At 36.9% G+C, this 9,368-nt stretch overlaps 1 protein-coding gene across 2 annotated transcripts in view; it reads right to left on the bottom strand.

Moving 5' to 3' along the window:
- Positions 1-3,548: 3,548 nt before the first annotated feature.
- purg (purine-rich element binding protein G) overlaps positions 3,549-9,368 on the bottom strand; it is a 10,617-nt gene continuing 4,797 nt past the window's right edge. For both annotated transcript variants that reach the window (XR_009802454.1, XM_061876835.1), the window contains exon 2: positions 3,549-4,971. The gene's annotated coding sequence lies outside the window, so the exon portion shown is untranslated. The remainder of the gene's footprint in view (positions 4,972-9,368) is intronic.

Consider the following 9,368-nt stretch of genomic DNA (forward strand, 5'->3'; position numbering starts at 1 on the left):
TCCTGGGCATCCATAACACATCAGCAATGCTGCAGGCCGATTGCCTCTATGCCACGCCGCATTGATGCAGTAATCCATGCGAGAGGATTCCTAACCAAGTACTTAGTGCATTAATTGACATTTTCAAATGTTTGATTTTGTTTTGCTGTTATAAATATTTTTTTTTACTTGGTCTGAGGAAATATTCAAATTTTTTGAGATAGGATTTTTGAGTTTTCTTAAGCTGTATGCCATAATCAGCAATATTAAAATAATAAAAGGCTTGCAATATTTCAGTTGATGAGTAGTGCATCCAGAATGTATGACATTTCCATATTTTTAGTTTCATTACAGAAAATAAAAGACTTTATCACAATATCCTAATTTTCTGAGACAGTCCTGTAATCTCCCACGGCACACCAGACTGTGCCGCGGCACAGTGGTTGAAAACACTGCTCCAACTCATAAATACCCAGAGAGCAATCTGATAAATCTGAACATCAATAACATTTCCAAAGATTCCTAATCCCTGGGAGTGGTACAATTTGAGAACAACAGTTAAGACTTCACATTTCGCTTTTATTCCCACTTTGATAAATCCTCTTGGCATGCATTTAGTTTGCGTCCATTAAAGCACCTTTACATAATGTAACATAGCACCATTTTTTTTCCATATACTTTTTCTTTTATACAGTACTGGGACCCAACCAATAGCATGCATACACTGTTGTCTTGGTGACCATTTCCAGACATAATCATTTCATTTCCAACATTACAAGGCAAGTAACGGATATCGATACAGTACTTTACATGTAGAGGGTGAACGGGTACAGTACACATTAAAGAAAGTGCTAAAGTACGAAATATCGGCGGACATTTTTCTTGCTTAAAAAGGAGACACCATAATATTACATAACATACACCTAGAATGTACACTTTTTACCATGTGCGTTTATTTACTACAGTTTTTAAACCTACCTCTGTACCCACTGTTCAAAAAACTGACACTTCCGCAATAGACAAACACACTTTACAAACTGTAGGTTACTTTTTTCAAGACAAATTGCACTTTTATATGTAACATCTTTCCGCTATTGTTTGGTGTCCCTTACCTCTTTCATAATTATATACTTATTTCATTACTTTCGTATTAAACAAACCACACACTTAAACACTCACTCCTCTAACATGCCCGGCCTCAACAGTTAATGACTCTAACATCTGTACACAGATTTAGCAGCTGGACTCTTGTAAATGGGATTTCCTAAAACAATTGTGAGTTTTGCTTGTTCGCGAAATGAGAAAAATCCACAACCTGATGGCGTGCTTTAAAAGCAATGGTACAGGAAAAGCAATACATATACAGTGGGGCAAAAAAGTATTTAGTCTAACACGACGAGTTGAGTTCATTCCAAAATGGATACATGGATGATACAGCAGAGGATTGGGAGAATGTCATGTGGTCAGATGAAACCAAAATAGAACTTTTTGGTATAAACTCAACTCGTCGTGTTTGGAGGAAGAAGAATACTGAGTTGCATCCCAAGACCACCATACCTACTGTAAAGCATGGGGGTGGAAACATTATGCTTTGGGGCTGTTTTTCTGCTAAGGGGACAGGACGATTGATCCGTGTTAAGGAAAGAATGAATGGGGCCTTGTATCGTGAGATTTTGAGCCAAAACCTCCTTCGATCAGTGAGAGCTTTGAATGGTTGACCAAATACTTATTTTCCACCATAATTTACAAATAAATTCTTTAAAATTCCTACAATGTGAATTCCTGGATTTTTTTCCCCATTCTGTCTCTCACAGTTGAAGTGTACCTATGATGAAAATTACAGACCTCTGTCATCATTTTAAGTGGGAGAACTTGAACAATCGGTGGCTGACTAAATCCTTTTTTGCCCCACTGTATTTCATATTTCATTATATCTTGATTGACAGTGCAATTTAGAAAGACAAACATGGTTCATGACACCGATGTACCACCGACGAGACCTTTCACAGGTGTGAATTTGATTCATCCCTTACAAGTATTTACAACATTAAATTGTGAGGTATGTCTGTGATGAGCATGACTCCCCTTAAACTCTGATTTCATTATATCATGCCCCTGAGAAGACAAAAAAGCGTGGCTAATAGCTCAAGTATACGGCATGACTTTTTGCATTTCATTAATAAATTTCTCTCATCTGTAAGTCACATGATGAAATTACAGTATCGACAGTATGGACTTAGTGGTCGAGTTCAGAAATCTTTTAAAGTGTGTTAACAGTAAAAATGTAACTTCCTGCAGTTTGTTCGAGTTTGGCTTGCTGATTTAAATTGACTTTTAATGAATTCAATTATTATTTGGATATGATGACATAACGTGATGTCACTACACGAATCAATGATTATCACTGGGCATCAAAAACATTCATATAAACAGTCCCTATAGTCAGCTGATTACTAAAGTGCAGATATTATTTTCAAATAGTTTTTTGGAGAGTACATTTGGAATTCAATCAACATAATTCCATGTACCAAACAATTAGCATATGCTAAGGTGATGAAAACCTGACCCCTCGAGGCACATTTACTCGTCATCATTGTTATCTGTTTTCATAATTGTACATATTGTAATTCCATCCATCCATCCATCTATTTTCAACCACTTGTCACTTTTGGGGTCGTGGTGGTGGGTGCTGTAGCCTATATAAGCTGCGTTCGGGCGGAAGGCGGGGTACTCCCTGGACAAGTCGCCACCTCATCACCGGGCCAACACGGATAGACAGACAACATTCACATTCACACACTAGGGCCAATTCATAATTGTCAAATGATTTGTACTTCTAGTTACTTGTGCATGTCCATTGACATGAAAATCAATTCACCCTGTTAATTATTCCAGACACTCTAAACCAGTAATAACCTCTAACGGAAAAGAGACGGCAGATCAACTGGTTTAAAAGAGTTAAAGCAGGGGTGTCAAACTCATTTTGGATCGGGGGCCACAGGGACAAAAATCTACTCCCAGTGAGCCGGACTGGTAAAATCTCGGCACGATAACTTAAAAATAAAGACAACTTCAGATTGTTTTCTTTGTTTAAAAATACAACATACACATTCTGAAAATGTACAAATCATATTGTTTTTTGAAACTTACATGTTGCGGTTAATAGTGTTCTATCTTTATTTGTCGTTATTTATACTTTCTGAATAAATTATGGGATATCAAGCTTTTAAGATAAAACAATCATATCAAAATCAAATTACGGGATGTTCATGTGGTTTATTTTTTATTTTTTTTACATAAGTAGCATAATCTGCAAGGATACAAAGAATTGCTATTGCGACATCTAATGGACACATTTAGAACAGCAGATTTTTGCATTCAAAAATCTCGGGTCATTTTTATACTTTGCAAACTCATGATGGGCTGGATCCACTGCTCTTAACACAACAAACACACTACATCCAAATAACTATGAGTCTAAAAAAAACAGAATCACAAGAAGTGGCTTTCACCTTACTCAGTCTGGTGGCATTCATATTGACTTTGACTTTTTTTTTTCCCTACCTCCACCACAAGCTGTCATGATGTAGCTTTACCACGTCTCTATTGCAATGCCACAAAAAGCCCAGGTCAATAGTAAAGGGTCTGATTTAGGATTATTCCATGAATTTTAAAAGCCTAGTTGGAACTCAAACTAGCATTAAGAAGGATAATATTTTCAAACCAAAATTTGGTCCATCAATTTGTGAATGTTTTAGATGATTGTGGGCTCACTGATTGATTTCCAATTAAAATGAGAAAGATTTTTAAATCATTTAAATCATTACACACTGCATGAGTTGGCTGAAAATGGCTATTATTTTATTTTCGCAAAGGATACTAAGATTTTATGTTGGAAAACTAAAAACCGTTAGTTGAAACTGGGCTTGAAATATGTTTATACACACTTACTATTAGTACTTTTATCACTGTTATTTGGGGTATTTATTTAGGGCAGGGCTGTCAAACTCATTTGAATTCAGGGGCTACATGGAGGAAAATCTGTGCACACGTGGGCCGGACTATTAACATCATGGCATTAAAACTGTCAGGCTTGTTCCTGACAGTTTGGCTGTGTTAGTTTTTCCTCTGCGTTTGTCTTTGTTTCCTGTCAGCGCTTATATTTGGTCTTTATTTCCTGCTTGTTTCTCTGAGTGCTGTGTCCCCTCAGCTGCGGCTGGTTGGCACCTGGGCACACCTGGTGTCAATCAGCCAGTAGCCATTTGAACCTGCCTTCCCATCCGGTCTGAGCTGGATTATTGTAATTTTTACTTGTCGTTCCTACTGGTTGTGTTGATGTCAGTGTAGCGGTAAGCTATATTCGGTAGCTGTTTGTAGCTCACTGTCTTTTTGTTCCCTGCTTCCAGTTTGTTTGTTCCTAGTTCCTGTCTGCTGGATCCCTGTTCCCTGTTTCCAGTTTGTCCTCCCAGTTTCCGGTTTTTGTTTCTTCTTTATTTGTATATTTATGGACATTAAATTATGTTTTCTTGCACAATGCCTGCGCCTTCTCTGCATCTTGGGGTTCTTCACACACTCAACCTGACAAAAATTAAAAAATAAAGACAACTTCAGATTGTTTTCTTTGTCTTACTCTGACCGAAAAACAGAACAAACACATTCTGAAAATATTACAATATAAATACAGAAACAAATATTGGCTAGGTCTATGAAGGAAAGAAGAAAGTGACTGAATGTTTATTACTGATTACATTTAAATATGCATAAAAATGTTGTTTTCTTTGTATTATTTTTTTTTTAATGAATTAAGTAATATTTTTGACATCCTTTTTCCAAACACAATATAGAATCTGATGTATCCATCCATCCATCAATCCATTTTCTACCGCTTATTCCCTTCGGGGTCGCAGGGCGCACTGGAGCCTATCTCAGCTTCAATCGGGCGGAAAGCGGGGTACACCCTGGACAAGTCGCCACCTCATCGCAGGGCAGAATCTGAGGTAAAACAGGATAATGCAGACATTTAACATTTGTTTTCAAAACGGTTACAATAAAGTGACACCCCAAAAATTGTCTGTGGGACCCCATTTTGAAAATTCCTACACTGATGGCGTGCAAAACAGCAGCAGGCGGCTGTGGCCTGCGGGTCGGCTCTAATACTAATCAAATATCATCCCGGGAGCCAGAGATAATTCATTCGTGGGTCCGATCTGGCCTGCGGGCCTTGACTTTGACACCCCTTATTTGAGACCCAGTGTCTGTTAGTAGATTTGAGAAAGCACAGTATTAAAGTAACTACATCTCTGGCGCTCTGTACTTCTCCCTACGTCTGTGTACACAGCTGCGTTTTAAAAAGTCATAAATTTCACTTTTTGAAACCGATACAGATAATTTCCGCTATTACATTTTAAAGCATTTATCGGCCGATATTTATCGTCAATCCGATATTATCGGACATCTCTACTTTTGGCCATTGTAAGCCAGTAATTTCCCAGAGTTATCACACCCTAGGAAAAGCATCCGTTTTAGTAATGTTTTCCAATGTTGTAAAAATGTGTAGAATAAATATTACATTTCAACATTTCTGTCAACAAAGATTTGCATCAGCTTGCGACACATAGTTATTTAAATAGTAGGCTAGTATAACTGACATAGACACTTACATTATGTGTTCCCTTCATTTTAACACTTATATTAGGCTTTAGATTGTTTGCAGCTCCAGAAAAATGTTTTTTTTTTTCTTTTTTTTTGTCCAATATGGCTCTTTCAACATTTTGGTTTGCCGACCACTGCCCAAAGGAAAGCTATTATGCAAAACCAACTCGTCTTACTTATTGGTGCTTGTTTTTGTGTAACGCTTCTCTGAATAATCTATCAAAAATCCAAATCAGCCACATTTGGACATCCTGGATGTTTATTTCATACAATTTCATCTGGACTTTGATCATTGAACTATGTAACTATTTAATAGCAAATACATACCGTATATAACAGGGACGTCAAACTGGTTGTCATTGGTTTTTACAACATTATATTGTTAATGGAAAAACAGTACTATTTCTTTTTTATTCTGGCAATTTTAGCGGACAGTTTTTCTACCGTAAAAATGTCACGTGTGTTGTCACAGCTCACTGCGGGGTGGTTCCTCCCGGATGCAGAACGGGCAACTCCGGACAAAGCGTGAGGTAGGAACATGATTTAATCCATAAATCCTACACAATATAAAAACACAGGAACCAAACAGAAGGAAAGCGTGACGTTCGCACGAGAAGCTAAATGATCAAATCTTAGCACAGAAATCATTAGTCAAGAAAACAAGGAACACCCAAAGTGACTGTTGCATTCACAAACAACAAAGCCAGACGAGGAACGTGAATAAATAGCTCTCTGAGTAGTGCTCGGCAGCAGGTGAACGTGCCGAACACTAATCAGAGGCAGGTGGAAACAATTAGTACCCATGTTAACCAAAACACACCCAGAAGTGCACAAAACAGGAACTAAGGGAGTCCAAAACTAGCAGAACATAACTAAACAAAACATGATCCGGCCACAGATCATGACAAAAAACAAATGTACCGCCTTTCCATTTACAGTATTACACCCATAAAAACAACAACCGTAGATTTTACAGTCAAAAACTGGTAGCTCGGTAACCAGAATTTTTAACGCAAAAATTTTAATTTTTATTAATTTGATGGGTAGTTTGCTGTAAAGTTAAGTATTTTTTATTTTGTTTATTTAGACAAAAACATGTTTGGAAAGTATGATAATATACTGTAATTTTAACGCAAACATTTTATTTTTTATTAATTTGATGGGTAGATTGCTGTAAAGTTAAGTATTTTTTATTTTGTTTATTTAGACAAAAACATGTTTGGAAAGTATGATAATATACTGTAATATTTGTTGCAATATTAGATACTATTTAAGTTTAAAAGGTATGCAATTTCGTGCAGTACATATATTGTTCGTCAAAATGAAAAAAAAAATCAATTACATTTAGTGAGAAATGTCATGTCTTGTTGATCATGTTTAGTTTGGCTATGTTGTGTTTAGTTTTTGCACTCTGTCAGTTCCTGTTTTTTCACTCCCTGCTTTGTTTCCATGAAAACCCATTGGTTTTCACCTGTCCTCAAGTCACACACCTGATTCATTTGGACTCGCGCACCTTTTGTTAATCACGTCACCTCCATTTAAGCCTGTATTTGCCAGGCAGTCAGCCTGGCGACATCACCCTCTACACACCCTTGTTATTCCTGTTGATGATCCATGCTGCTCTTTTTCATGCTCTTTTCTCGTTCCAAGTAAGTTTTCTTTATTCATGCCATAGTTTGAAAGTTTTGTTTTATGTCCATAGTTTTGCCTTTGTGGTAGTTTTGTTTTCTTAGCCAAATTTTGAACGTCTGCTGAGAGCGCCTTTCGTTTGTTCCTTTTTTTCGAGTTAAGATTAAAATAATGTTTTAACCTTCATGCCATGTCCGATCCATTCGCTTTGCACCAAAGTCCTAGTAAAATGAAGTGGCAAGAATCTTTAGGATACACTTACTGTAATTGAACACAAAAATAATGCTCAAATTTCTAATCATATTTATTAATACAAACATGTATTTTTAAATACCAATAATTGCGCAGGAACATGTATTGTTTTGAGCAAATATGTACAAAAAAAACGTAGTTGATGTCTTTAAAGAGACATTGTAATCAGTCCGTATAAAACAATAATGTTCACTTCAGTGTCTTTTAACTTTTACTTTCTGAGAAGCAATGTCCTTCACAAAGGACATGTTTATATCTGTCTGGAAAATGCTGTTTCTCTGAAAAGTAAACTAACAATTTAATTGTTGATAATGTAAATACCTCACAAACTGATGTTTGCTTCGCTGGCTTTAAATATCTTTACTGGTATGCTGCCTTCCGCCCGAGTGCAGCTGGATGCAAATGGATGATTGGATAGAGGATGTATGAAGTAGTTTTTCACTCCACTCCTATTTACCACTTTGTATTTTTTTTTTGTGTGTGATTTCCTTACGTGCAGTGCAACGTGACCTGTGTCGCCATGAAAACCCTCGAGACAAAATTGGTGCGCTTTGCTTTGCAGACAGCAGACTTTCTTACCTCCGCCAAAGAGGTTGTGTTTTCGCTCGGGTTCGTTTTTCTGTTTATTGGCAACATAACTCAAACTGTTTTTTCAAGAAATGTTAAAATAAAAAAAGTCTTCTACAAACACACTTCACTTCCTGCGCCAGATGATTCAGGGAGACATTGTTTATTTTCAGACCCGGCCAATGCTAAAGTGCCAGTCAAAGACAACACGCCAGATTTTTGTTTGTATTGTGAAGACTTTGAAACAGTAATATCGTGGTATCTACAATACCGTTTCTCACCTAGTGGTTATTGTAACAAGTGAAACAAAGTTTCATCGAAATATTATTTTTCATATCCAGCCAGGAAGACAAAGCTTTTGTAGCGTGCAAACACACACTTAACTACGACGCCAAGACGACACATGTTTTCATGACAAGCACTGCCTGGATTAATACAACTTTTCAAATTCAAAGTGTTACCGTTTAATGGATTTCAATGACACTAACAAGGGTTCGTAAAACTGCACTCTCCGCGATTTTCAAGCAAGCAAGAAAAAAAATAAACAAAAGCATCATGGCAAAGTCCACCTCGTTAGTAATGAGCTGCCTTCATTCTAGATTTACATACATTTGCGCGGATGTGTCCACAGGCAGGGTGGGAGAATATACAAATAACTTCAAGTGTGTAAAACAAACTTAAGCACACACGGGAGAATAGGGCCCATTTATGAATGAGTGTGTGATTAAATGTAGTTGATTGTCAATTAACTATATATATATAATTTTTTTAACGTAACACCTTTTATCGTGGTGGGATGATATCTTCTAAATCCCACTTTGATGCCAATGTTGCACTGAGCAGAATAATGCTGCCTGTTGAGCCCGGCTTTTCTTTATATCGCAAACTATAGTTAAAAAGTATATCAACAGCACCCGGCTGGCTGCAGGCAAGGACTGCACTAGCTTTGTCTTCAGATGCTTCAAGTCCCATTTGATCCATTGCTTTAAAAATAAATTAAGTTCTAAAGAATCAAGAGAATCCTAACACTCACAGGTCAACTGATTATTTCACCCATTGCTAATTCTCATGAGTCCACTGTGAGACTATAGCTGCACCAGTTTCTGCAAATATATGATTCACAGAATGTTATCTACACAAGGTTTCCTTTTAACTGTTTTGTATTTTTTTTTTGCTAAAATCTAACAAAACATTTGTATTTTAGTGTTAATGAAATTAAATAGCTTAACTGCACCAAAAATTGCACTCATTGCAATTCTGGTCGCGAACCCTGCAGACGACAAGAGCAT

Source organism: Nerophis ophidion, linkage group LG17 (genome assembly GCF_033978795.1).
Source record: "Nerophis ophidion isolate RoL-2023_Sa linkage group LG17, RoL_Noph_v1.0, whole genome shotgun sequence".
Lineage (NCBI taxonomy): Eukaryota > Metazoa > Chordata > Actinopteri > Syngnathiformes > Syngnathidae > Nerophis > Nerophis ophidion.